Source organism: Ostrinia nubilalis, chromosome 30, assembly GCF_963855985.1.
Source record: "Ostrinia nubilalis chromosome 30, ilOstNubi1.1, whole genome shotgun sequence".
NCBI classification, from domain to species: Eukaryota; Metazoa; Arthropoda; class Insecta; order Lepidoptera; family Crambidae; genus Ostrinia; species Ostrinia nubilalis.
The window spans coordinates 133,187-146,062 of NC_087117.1; the positions used below are offsets into that span (position 1 = coordinate 133,187).

General features: G+C 47.2%; 1 protein-coding gene across 1 annotated transcript in view; it reads left to right on the top strand.

The window, feature by feature from the left end:
- Positions 1 to 1,262, top strand: part of LOC135085876 (PH-interacting protein-like) — a 51,103-nt gene extending 49,841 nt beyond the window's left edge. Inside the window, exons 38-39 of the mRNA XM_063980660.1 lie at positions 42 to 122; positions 1,075 to 1,262. The gene's annotated coding sequence lies outside the window, so the exon portion shown is untranslated. The remainder of the gene's footprint in view (positions 1 to 41; positions 123 to 1,074) is intronic.
- The last annotated feature ends 11,614 nt before the right edge of the window (positions 1,263 to 12,876 follow it).

The following is a 12,876-nucleotide window of genomic DNA, read 5'->3' on the forward strand; positions in this document are numbered from 1 at the left end:
CAAATAGTGATAAAAAAAAACAATCTTTTGTCTTTTTACAGGGAAAGGCATCGGTAAGAAGAGTAAAAGCAGTAGCAACAACAGCACGGAACCAGTTCCCAGCACCAGCGGCGCTCAACACGGTAACAATCATTATGTTTATATTTCATTTTAATTCTTATCAGTACAAAAATAATACGCACTTTCTTAGACTCATCGATCTCGCAATAACTTCAAGAAATAACTTTTTAAAATTATCGTATTTAAAACCGAGTTCGTTCTCAATTTGCTGTGAAATTTGATTTTGATTAGGCTGAGTTGCACCACCTAACTTTGACCGTAACTATAACCATAACCGGTGCTTTTTGGTTGAAATTTGACAGATTTTTGACGTTTGTCAAAGTTTAAGTAAGATGTTCAATCCAGCCTTAGTATCGTAGTCTCACAGAGAGTCGTATATTGACAACTAATAAGTTTTTCAGCCTAAGACCACATTTATTGCACCACACTATCTCAGTAACTAAATAATCTTTGAATCTTCAATTAAACTAGTGGCTTCAATTACCCAATGAGGGTTTTCGCGATTGAAATATCCGCCAGATGGCAATACGTAGACGCGAGGTCCAAATGCTGCATGATTGGTTTTTTTGACATGACATTGACAGATATGTCAAAATCCACCAATCATGCAGCATTTGGACCTCCCGTCTACGTATTGCCATCTGGCGGATTTTTAATCGCGAAAACCCTCATTGCAATGGCTAATGGCTAAATAGGGAACTGTTGCCAAATTTTATTTTTACTGAGTTATTATTAATTTAACTATTTGGATTGTTTTGTTAAAAATTGTTTTTTTTTCTTCTATGTGTAACTACCTAGATTAATTGGTTAAAATCTGTTCTTTTTTTTTCTGTCGGCAAGCTTATTTTCCTTGAATGCTGTATTTACCTGTAAAGGCATATCTTTTAGATTCTAGCTTTCTAATAATGTAACGATGCATGTAAATTGATATGTTGTTGGTAAATCTTAAACAATAAATAAATAAAATAAATTGCAATGGAACGCAAAAGTTGAAAATTCAATTCATCCTCCCAGTGTACAACGAAACCAACGGCGGTCGCTCCTGGTCGGACGGCTCGGCTCTACTCGAAGCGGCGTCCGACAGCGACGCCTGCGAGGACATCGAGGTGTTGGAAGAAGAATTGGAGGATGACGTGGAGCTGGCTTACGAGGAGCCGCGGCCTCGGAAGCGGCGCCGGCGGCCTGTGTCTGGATCTGGGAGTGGGAGCAGCGAGCCGGGTAGATGGGGCGCGCGACCGGTGCACGCTAAGCGGTGAGTCATCATCATTTCAGCCACAGGACGTCCACTGCTGAACATAGGCCTCCCTCAATGACTTCCACATCGCACGGTTGGTAGCGGCCTGCATCCAGCGCCTTCCTGCTACCTTTACGATGGCGTCGGTCAATCTTGTAGGTGGATGTCCCACGCTGCGTTTTCCGGTACGCGGCCTCCATTCCAGAACCTTGCTGCCCCATCGGCCCTCTAGTAATACTAGAGAGCGCTAGGTTAATGATTGCACACGAACGATACACCAGCTAGAAACACTTCTGAGTTGGAGGATGACGTGGAGCTGGCTTACGAGGAGCCGCGGCCGAGGAAGCGGCGCCGCCGGCCTGTGTCTGGATCTGGGAGTGGGAGCAGCGAGCCGGGTAGATGGGGTGGACGTCCTGTTCATGCTAAACGGTAAGACCTTATGCAGTAAGTAAAAAGAGTTAGAAAATGACGTAGAGCTGTCTTAGGAGTCAAACGGAACTACTACCTACCTCTCGTCCCCTTCGCTGCAGCTCCTATGTAGCCAGGATATACAGCTAGTCTAGTAGTAGAAGCAAGTCCTAGGTCATATCAAGGTTTTGGAGGAGGAGTTGGAGGATGACGTGGAGCTGGCTTACGAGGAGCCGCGGCCGAGGAAGCGGCGCCGGCGGCCTGTGTCTGGGTCTGGGAGTGGGAGCAGCGAGCCGGGTAGATGGGGCGCCCGTCCTGTTCATGCCAAGCGGTAAGACCTTCTACAATAGCCTAGAATCTGTCTAGAAAGTGGTCTAGTGGTAAGACCACCTTCAGAGCCAGAAATCCCGTGTTCAATTCCCAGTAGAAGCAGATTTTTCAGTTCGGTTTCAGTTCACATGACAAGTTACCATCATTTTAAGTTCGTCACCATAGCAACAATGTTACAGCATTATTGTGTTCCGGCAGTTGGAGGTAAGATAGCCAGTTCCTCTGTGGTTGAAGATTCCGGGTCGCTTCCACCTTCGGCAAGTTCATCATTTTCCATCAGGTGAGATGCAAGCCAAGAGCTCATTGAGGATATAAAAAGGAAGAGTTGGTTGGAAGATGACACGTCATCTGCTTATAAGGAGTCAGCTGGCTTACGAGGAGCCGCGGCCTCGGAAGCGGCGCCGTCGGCCTGCCTCCGGGTCGGGCAGCGGGAGCAGCGAGCCGGGTAGATGGGGCGCGCGACCCGTCCATGCTAAACGGTGGGTCAAAGTCTCGAAGTCTTAGGATATATCGAAATGTTGGAAGACGACGTAGACAGAAGTCCGTACTGTACTAGTCCGGTAGGCGACTGTTTTACGAAACATGCACATGCTAAGCGGTGAGTAAGCGAAACTATTCCCACCTCTCGTTCCCACCGCTGCAACTCCTGTGTGATCTACAACTTGACCGCCAATAAAACCCAACTACTGAGCGGTAAGTCAAATGACTGATTTTTCTACGTTAAAACTAACTTTTAATAAGGAGAAAGTTCCATATTCGATATTTTATAGAAGCCCCACTGTATGTTACGGATGCCTCAGTCTGTAATGAACCCTCCAGTCTATTACGACTGCTCCAATTTGTTACGGATGCCTCAGATTTTTGCGGATGCTCCAATTTGTTATAGAAGCCCAAGCCCGTTTTCACTATCAATCCCTAATTTTAAAGTGACCCCTATGGTAACACTTATCAGAAATTTTGTTTTCAAAGGGGTCACTTAAAAATTAGGGATTGATGGTGAAAACGGGCATCAGTCTCTTATAGACACCCCTTATTCACTGCGAAGGTCTCGGCGACCGTCTCAATGGCAGGTGTGAACCACATCCCTCCCGATGCGTGTTCAATGAGGGCTATCGTTTTTATACTTAACAGTTGGCACCCCTGCCGATTGACAGGACCTTACTCTACAGTGGCGCCATCTTGATGAGTGCAAATGCGATAGTCCTCCCACCACTTTAGCGCTCACCAGTTGGTGCCACTGTCTTCGCTACTAGCAAGTGACAGGACCTTACTCTACAGTGGCGCCATCTCGATGAGTGCAAATGCGATAGTCCTCCTACCACTTTCGCGCTCACCAGTTGGTGCCACTGTCTTCGCTACTAGCAAGTGACAGGACCTTACTCTACAGTGGCGCTAACTGGTGAGCGCTAAAACGATAGCCCTCATTACCTGTATGTTCTCCCGGCAGCACGCGCGAGCGGTTCACCTCAGCATCGTCGTCGTCGTCATCAGCCGACGAGGAGCCTGCGGAGCGGCGCTACGAGTCCGACCACTCGTACCGCCCGCGGCACTCCACCGACGAAGACGCGCCGCTACACCTCTACAGGTATACTTACAGAACAATGAAGAATGTTCACTAATTTTGTGGGTGAAAAAAGTATGGGTGGAATCTTGCAAGCTGAATTAAGACCTACTTCCGGACAACCGATTAAGCTGAAATTTCGCATACACATGTAATTTGGATGACTATGCAATATTATGATGACATGGAGCTGATCTGATGATGGAGCTGGAAGTTGGCCATAAGAACTCCATAATAAAACGACTTAACTCCATCGAGTTTGGGCTCGTTCGTTTTGTATTGACGAGTACTTCAATTCTATATAGTAATCAGGATCTGATGATGGCTCTGGAAGGTACTTCGCAATAAAACGACACAATCGCATCAAGTTTGGGTTTGGTTCAATTTTAATTTCTGTGATGGGTCTGGGTGTTAATATGTATAATATGTATGTATTTACAGAAAAAAATGTATTTAAGTATGTTTAAATCCGTTGTCTAGTGAGCGGACACTGTGAATGTACGTCACGCGGGGTCACGTGACCGTCGGCGGGACTCGATATTTAAGCGAACTTTGAATGCCTATAAAATCATAACTACTTGGTATTTTTGAATGAAATAAAAACAAATGTATTTTTATATGTAAAACCTTAACTGTAACAAAGGTTTCAAGTGATTTTGCACACCTAGTAACATTCTCAATTACGAAACCTACGGAAAACTTGATAATAATATTATGTCCCATTCAGCTAATGATACTAGTCCATTTAGAGTGGATTCGACCAAACAAGAGTACCTAAATATTAATCTCAGAATAAATCGTCAGTTTTGACATATTTCCCATACTGATACTGTCAATGTGCCAGTCAGGCCTCAGCCTCGAATTTAGCGGGCAGCGGGGCGGGAGCGGCGGCGGCGCGGGAGCGGGGCGGGCAACGCAGACCCGTTCTCGAAACAAGCGGGCAGCTCGCGCGGCGCTTTCAAATTCAAATTCAAATTCTTTATTGCTCCAATGTTGGTATATAAAAGTTCTTACATATAGACATAGACCCGTTTAGCTTTAGCGGCGAAGTGTTGTGTTCGGGGTTGTGTTGTCGAGATATTTGTTTTTATTCGCAAACGAAATGTTTGAACAACGGCGACAATTTTATTTCGATTCAAATTTATTCCTAACGCTCGATTTATTGTGGGCAAAAGAAGGAGTGCGCTGCCCACTCGTTGCCCGCTCAAGCGTCGCTGCCCGCTCGTTGCCCGCTGCCGCGCCGCTGTTTTCGAGAACCGGTCTATTTGATTTTACGCATAAGATCCTGCCGCTCCCGCGCCGCCGCCGCTCCCGCCCCGCTGCCCGCTAAACTCGAGGCTGAGGCCTTAAAACTACATCAGCGGTGTCCTAACGTGTTGACATTGTTCGCGCACGTTTACCAACAAGATTGGCTACTGTAGCGATGTGAGGGCACATGATAGGGCAGCCCAGCGTAACCCTCTTATTGCGGACTAAAGGAATTTTGTCGTAGTTACCGTAGCCGATAGCGGCTTGGGAGTATTATTATTACAGGTATAGAGGAGAATTGAGACTTACAGAAAACCCATTCAGCTAATGGTAGTCTACAGTTTTAGACATAAGCCCTACTCCAATAACTTCGCCTGCGGTATTTCCGAACCGATACAACTTACGGTGCTATTCCTGTCTTACGTCCCCGCCGCTGTAACTCCTTTATAGCCAGGATCTACAGCTTGACCAATAAAAACCCAAAAAGGTCAAGTTTGTCCCGGGGGAAAGTTTAACTGTCATTGGACCCGCAACGAACTTAATCAGAAGAACAAAGGATGAGTTCGAAGAAGACAAGAATGGTTACTAAACCAGTGTTTGAAATAGGTCATAGTCATAATGATAAACGTTTATATCTTTTAACATTAAGACCTAGAGAAATCAAGTTATATCCCCCTTCCATCACCAGGGAACCAGACGCATCCTTACATTATCGACATTCCACCAGTTCGCACTAAGCGTTTATTTCACCTTTTATTGGTTCTATGACCAATTTTAATTTTAGCTTACAAATTCTAAATGCTTGTTATTGCAGACAAAGGCAAGAGGGTGCGACTGAAAATGGCTCGGATGCGGGGCCCTCCAGCGGCCGCCGGCAGAACGGACACGCGAGGGTATGTAGCTGTTGATGACTACGATATATTTTATGTTGCTTTGATTCATTTTTACGTAATGCTGTGTAATAAAATGTGTTATTTTAGGAATATTTATTTACGCCGTCATACTTTCATTAAGACAGCTATGTATAGCCTGACCAGGAACATAAAAACCCTCGCCATGTTGCGGAAAACTAATGGTACTAATTTCTTTTAATGGCAACAGTAACTGAAAACTTCATTGACATGTCACCTTGCATGTCAGTCTATTGCTGTCAAAGTGTAAACAAACTTTATTTTAAATGTGCGCAATTGATTTTGTGAGTGAAATTGCTAAAATCTTTTTATAGTCATGAAAGAAAAGTGGTTCACAATGTGTTAAAGTATTTGTCGAAGAGAAATACCAAGGGTTCGGCAATATTTTCATTGAATAATGTTTCCAACAAAGGTTGTCAAATTGACTGACATGTTTATCGTATAGTACAGTCCACTATGAAAATTAGCTGTGGTTTGTTTCAACTACCTATTTTAAAGTTTTTTGTCACTTTCTAAGTGTTGAATTGGGAAAGAAGTACCGAGTTTGAAGCGTTCATGAGCAGATATTGCAGTTGAATATTCAAGTTCTGAATTTGATTATTGATGAATAATAAAATAAATCCTACTAGCTCGATTGATGGTTTCATTTAATTTATTTAAACCAGGTTACCTATAATAATATTTTTCCGTTAATTTATGAAAATATCAAATTAGCCCGTAATCCTGAATCCTGATACATAAAGTTAGCCTATTCATTTAACACAGGTACGACTGTACTCAGTGTTGCACTATCAAATGCAATTGACGCGCCTCTATGCCAGGGTTTTTATGTTCCTGGTCAGGCTATACTTGTCTTACGTTATCATTTGAGGCCACAGAGCCACAACTTAGATTGGGATTGGGATATTTTGTGCTTCCCCTATGCTTATTGGTTTATTTTTGGGAAACATACAGTTACAATACAATTTAACCTAGACGCTCTAAGAAAACACATAAACCAATTACACTGCACAACAAAATTGCAACTTTTGGCTGATGATTGACATTCATTACATGATGTTTACTAATTTGACGTCGCTGATTCTGAATCTGCCGTCCATTTTTTCGTAGCAGCTTTTGTTTACGTGTTATAGCTTTCACTCAAAAATTGCTAAATTTCAGTCTTAATTTGCCGACAGTTCAAAAAATACTATGTTTTCTTTGTATAATTTAATATGGTAGCATTAAGAAGTGTTTGTGTGAATGATCTAAATCAATTTTGTTTCATTTGCGGAGAGGATATGTTTAAATAATCCGTTTAAATGTGACAAAGTTCGTAAAATTGGCTTACAAAAATTAGTTTGGGGACCCAGTGGAAATGAAAGATAAGCCTTGAAATCCGCAAAAGGCGTGGAAAAGATGTGTTGAGTTTTTACGTTTATAAACAAATAAGAATATGTGTAGATTTAGGTACGAAACCGCTATGATCTGAAAGGAACCCTTGAACCATCACGACGACTGTTATTTTTATTTTTGACCAAAAATGGTATTAACCAAAAAATATTGAACTAAATGGTAATTCCTTGCATACGTTTGGCATGTAGATGTCTTTTCAACCCTAAGAAGTCACCTGAACCTCATGTTGATACTTCACATGAGGATTTTGAGGCGAAAACTGTCAGAGACTTTGAATGTGACCCGAAATTTTCAAAACCATGTAGCCAAGATGGTGTAAACGATCGTTTTAGAGATTTAGGATCTTCAAGTCTTCCGAAAAGACATGGAATGAGTTATTTTGGCATTTTAATTTTTTTTTGGAAAATCCGAAAAAATCTTACTATTCTTACACATCGAACAACGTATGAGTCACTTACAAACATGCTTTTTTGGTTGGATGTAATATAAACATCGAATTACACTCTCTTCGCAATCACCTGAACAATTTTATCACAACTCTTAAGGATCTAAGTGAAGAACATGGCGAGCAAATCCACCAGGGCCTTCGTACGATAGAGGGACGCTATCAGGGCCACTGGAATGCACACATGATGGCTGACTGCTGTTGAATCATTCAGAAGAGCTGTCTGCCTTCAGCATCAGCAAGGAAGTCAAATAAAAGAAAGTTTTTTCAACTTAACAACTTCATAAAATAGGATCATCTCTAAAAAAAGAGTGTTTTTTTACAAAAAGACCCAAGTGTCAAGTTTTTTTAACCAGAGCTGATACAGATATTTCAATCACAGATTTGAAATCGTCATTACAAATTGGACTAATATCATGTAACATAACCCAATCATCAGAAATGCTGTTGTGCAGTGTTATATTTCTTATCGTCCTCCAAGACTGCTAGATATGTGCTTCAATTGTTTTTTATCTGATAGAGATTGTTATTATTAATTTAGGGAGTGTCGCTCCGAGCGCGACGGAGCCCGCGACGCTACAACGAAGACAGCGAGGACGACACACCCGCGGCCATCAGCAAGCGCTCGCAGCACCAGCACCAGCAGCGCCAGCTCGCGCTGCACCACCGCCGCACGCGACACGCCTTGCAGGTACCGTGCGTCATCCATCGCTGATGACACGCGTCACACACACCCGCCGCCATCAGCAAGCGCTCGCAGCACCAGCACCAGCAGCGCCAGCTCGCGCTGCACCACCGCCGCACGCGACACGCCTTGCAGGTACCGTGCGTCATCCATCGCTGATGACACGCGTCACACACACCCGCCGCCATCAGCAAGCGCTCGCAGCACCAGCACCAGCAGCGCCAGCTCGCGCTGCACCACCGCCGCACGCGACACGCCTTGCAGGTACCGTGCGTCATCCATCGCTGATGACGCGCGTCACACACACCCGCCGCCATCAGCAAGCGCTCGCAGCACCAGCACCAGCAGCGCCAGCTCGCGCTGCACCACCGCCGCACGCGACACGCCTTGCAGGTACCGTGCGTCATCCATCGCTGATGACGCGCGTCACACACACCCGCCGCCATCAGCAAGCGCTCGCAGCACCAGCACCAGCAGCGCCAGCTCGCGCTGCACCACCGCCGCACGCGACACGCCTTGCAGGTACCGTGCGTCATCCATCGCTGATGACACGCGTCACACACACCCGCCGCCATCAGCAAGCGCTCGCAGCACCAGCACCAGCAGCGCCAGCTCGCGCTGCACCACCGCCGCACGCGACACGCCTTGCAGGTACCGTGCGTCATCCATCGCTGATGACACGCGTCACACACACCCGCCGCCATCAGCAAGCGCTCGCAGCACCAGCACCAGCAGCGCCAGCTCGCGCTGCACCACCGCCGCACGCGACACGCCTTGCAGGTACCGTGCGTCATCCATCGCTGATGACACGCGTCACACACACCCGCCGCCATCAGCAAGCGCTCGCAGCACCAGCACCAGCAGCGCCAGCTCGCGCTGCACCACCGCCGCACGCGACACGCCTTGCAGGTACCGTGCGTCATCCATCGCTGATGACACGCGTCACACACACCCGCCGCCATCAGCAAGCGCTCGCAGCACCAGCACCAGCAGCGCCAGCTCGCGCTGCACCACCGCCGCACGCGACACGCCTTGCAGGTACCGTGCGTCATCCATCGCTGATGACGCGCGTCACACACACCCGCCGCCATCAGCAAGCGCTCGCAGCACCAGCACCAGCAGCGCCAGCTCGCGCTGCACCACCGCCGCACGCGACACGCCTTGCAGGTACCGTGCGTCATCCATCGCTGATGACGCGCGTCACACACACCCGCCGCCATCAGCAAGCGCTCGCAGCACCAGCACCAGCAGCGCCAGCTCGCGCTGCACCACCGCCGCACGCGACACGCCTTGCAGGTACCGTGCGTCATCCATCGCTGATGACACGCGTCACACACACCCGCCGCCATCAGCAAGCGCTCGCAGCACCAGCACCAGCAGCGCCAGCTCGCGCTGCACCACCGCCGCACGCGACACGCCTTGCAGGTACCGTGCGTCATCCATCGCTGATGACACGCGTCACACACACCCGCCGCCATCAGCAAGCGCTCGCAGCACCAGCACCAGCAGCGCCAGCTCGCGCTGCACCACCGCCGCACGCGACACGCCTTGCAGGTACCGTGCGTCATCCATCGCTGATGACACGCGTCATCCCGTGGTGATGACACGCGTCATGACCGCGGATGGCGCGCGTCACGTCTTGCTGATCACTCGCGTCATCCTTAGCTGATCAGAAGTGTCACACATCAACATGACACGCGTCATGTCTTGCTGACGACACGCGTTATTCCGTGCTGATGACACGTGCCACGCTTTGCTTATCACACGCGTCACCTCTTGATGACATTACGCATCATGTCTAGCTGATCAGAGGCGCAAGGGCGTCACCTCTTCCTAATGACACACGTCACGACCGCAGATGACATGCGTCACGCCTTGCTGATCACACGTGTCACTCCTTACTGACATTACGCGTCATGCTTAGCTGATTAGAGGCGTCACGCCTTGATGATGATACGGGTCACTGTTGCGGATGGCACACGTCATCGCTGCGGATGACACGCGTCATGATTGTGAATGACACGCAACACGCCCCGCTAGTGACATGCGACATATCCATTATGCCTTGATCACACGTACCGAGTAAACGGGCGAGACACTAAAATATTTACTCGGTGGAGACAGTTGGGTGAGCGAGTCACATACTCGAGCGCACCGCCGAGCGCTCGGCGTAATGTTCATACGCACCGAGTACTCGGCCGAGAGCACTGTCTCGCCCGTTTGCTCGGTACGTGTGATCAAGGCTTTAGTGAGTAGTGAAATATTACTACTTTCTGGCAAGTGAGAAAAGATGAAGAGCTTCTCCTTAGTAGTTAAAATCAATGTTTTGATGTTAATAATGAATCGTGTGGACAGACGATCGTGACGGTGGACGCGGACCACAACTACTTCAACGGGCACGCGCGCGAGGCCCCGCGCGAGGTGTCACGTGACGCGTCACGTGACGCGCCGCGGGACGCCTCGCCCGAGCCCACGCACTCCACGCACAATGGTAAGGCAACCAGTACAACATGTTAACTTTTTTAGAGTTCCGTAGTCCTGACAAGGAACCCTTGTAGTTTCGATATGTCTGTCTGTCCGAGGTTTTGCTTGGAAACTATTGGCACTAGAGAACTGTAATTTTGTGGTGGTATGTATATTAATCACGCCGACAAAACGATAGAATAAAAATTTGAAAAAAAAAATTTTTAGGGTAGCTCCTACATGTAAAATGGGGATGATTTTTTTTTCATATTCTATCTTTAGATGAAGTAATAGCTTGCTTCTAAAATATATTGTGGTAACGACGGACCATACGGAACCCTACACTGCGCGTGACACGACACGCACTTGGCCAATTTTTTTCATTTGTGTGTGGAATTGACCACTGCTTCTGACCAGTAACATGGGCCAGTGCTGAAAAGAATAAAAATAAAAATAAGCAGCGCAAAAAGCTTATGCCCGTTTTCACCATTATCGCTAAATTTTTAAGTGACACATAACAGGAATTTAGCTTTCATAGGGGTCACTTAAAAATTAGGGATTGATGGTGAAAACGGGCATTAGTCACCGACAACTTCTGTGTGATCTGGGTAGTATCAATTTCATACATTTTATTTAATATCTTTGCTAACCTGTCCCAGAAAGCTACACATACTTACGACAGGAGTGGCTTTCGTTCGTTCGTTTCAACCGAACGACGTCCACTGCTGGACAAAGGCCTTCCCCAAGGATTTCCACCACGACCGATCCTGCGCAGTCCGCATCCAGGCACCTCCCGCGACCTTCACCAGATCGTCTTAGTAGAAAGGCCCCCACACTGAGTCTTCCGGCTCGTGGTCGCCACTCGAGAACTTTTCTGCCCCAGCGGCCATCAACTCTGCGAGCTATGTACCTCACCCACTGCCACTTGATTTTAGAACTTCTTCAGTGTTTCAAATCAAATCAAAAATATAATTATTTGTTTAGACTAATTTAATGTTCTAATAAGCTTTCAAGAATAGATTAATAGAATAGATGATGACGCTTGTCTGACTCAGTGCCTGATATAATATGTCATTATAACGTGACAGAGCATACAAGCCTGGAGCACATCTGAAGTCTCGCTGACGTTTGACGTCACAACACCCTCCCGTGCCGCTCCCACACCACAGGCACTGACTTGAGTTAACCGCTACACCTATATTCTTGGCACGGCGTTCGGTCTTTGGCTGCGGAGGTTGAAACTACCTTTGTCCTCCAGATCAGAGCCATGGAGTACTCTTGTCTCATGAGTGGGTCTACCATTATAGTCCAGCGGCTAGCGGTGCTCGGACTACCAACCTCAGCAGTTTTTTTACTACCCTCAATTCCTTCCAGGTTCAACCAGCGCAGTATCAATATCATCCCGAGGTCGCGTTCGGAAGCTCACACCCAAAGCGCGAGGCCTCTTACGAGAGTGACACACGCCCACTGCGGCACAAAGGTACTACGCACTGCCAGCCGACGGGCGCCTCAGTCCCTCTGTGCTTCCACAAGCACATAACAGGGACACACTGAAGTTGCTAGAGACTAAGGAAGACTCTGTGTTTACAATTTCGTCCAGGGGTCGCGTGAGGAAACTCACGGCTAAAGCGCGCGGACTATTATGTGAGTGACACGAAAGGTACTACATACTGCCAGCCGACGGGTGCCTCAGTCCCTCTGTGCTTCCACAAGCACATAACAGGGACACACTGAAATTAAAAACTAGCGAAGACTCTGTGTTTACGATTTCGTCCAGGGGTCGCGTGAGAAAACTCACGGCTAAAGCGCGCGGACTATTATGTGAGTGACACACGTCGAAAGGTACTACGCACTGCCAGCCGACGGGCGCCTCAGTCCCTCTGTGCTTCCTGAAGCACATAACAGGACCCACTGAAGTTTGCTACAGACTAGGGAAAACTTTTACGATTTCGTCCAGGGATCGCGCTAGAAAGCACGCGGATTGTTGTGTGAGTGAAACAAATTGTTTTGATCACATTAGACCTTAAACCTTATTACAGCGGATTAAAAATATTAAAATACTTAGTGTATGCATTTTTACGCTCGTGTGTGTAACACGGGCTTCACACTGCCAACGAATGAACGTATGAATGTTTA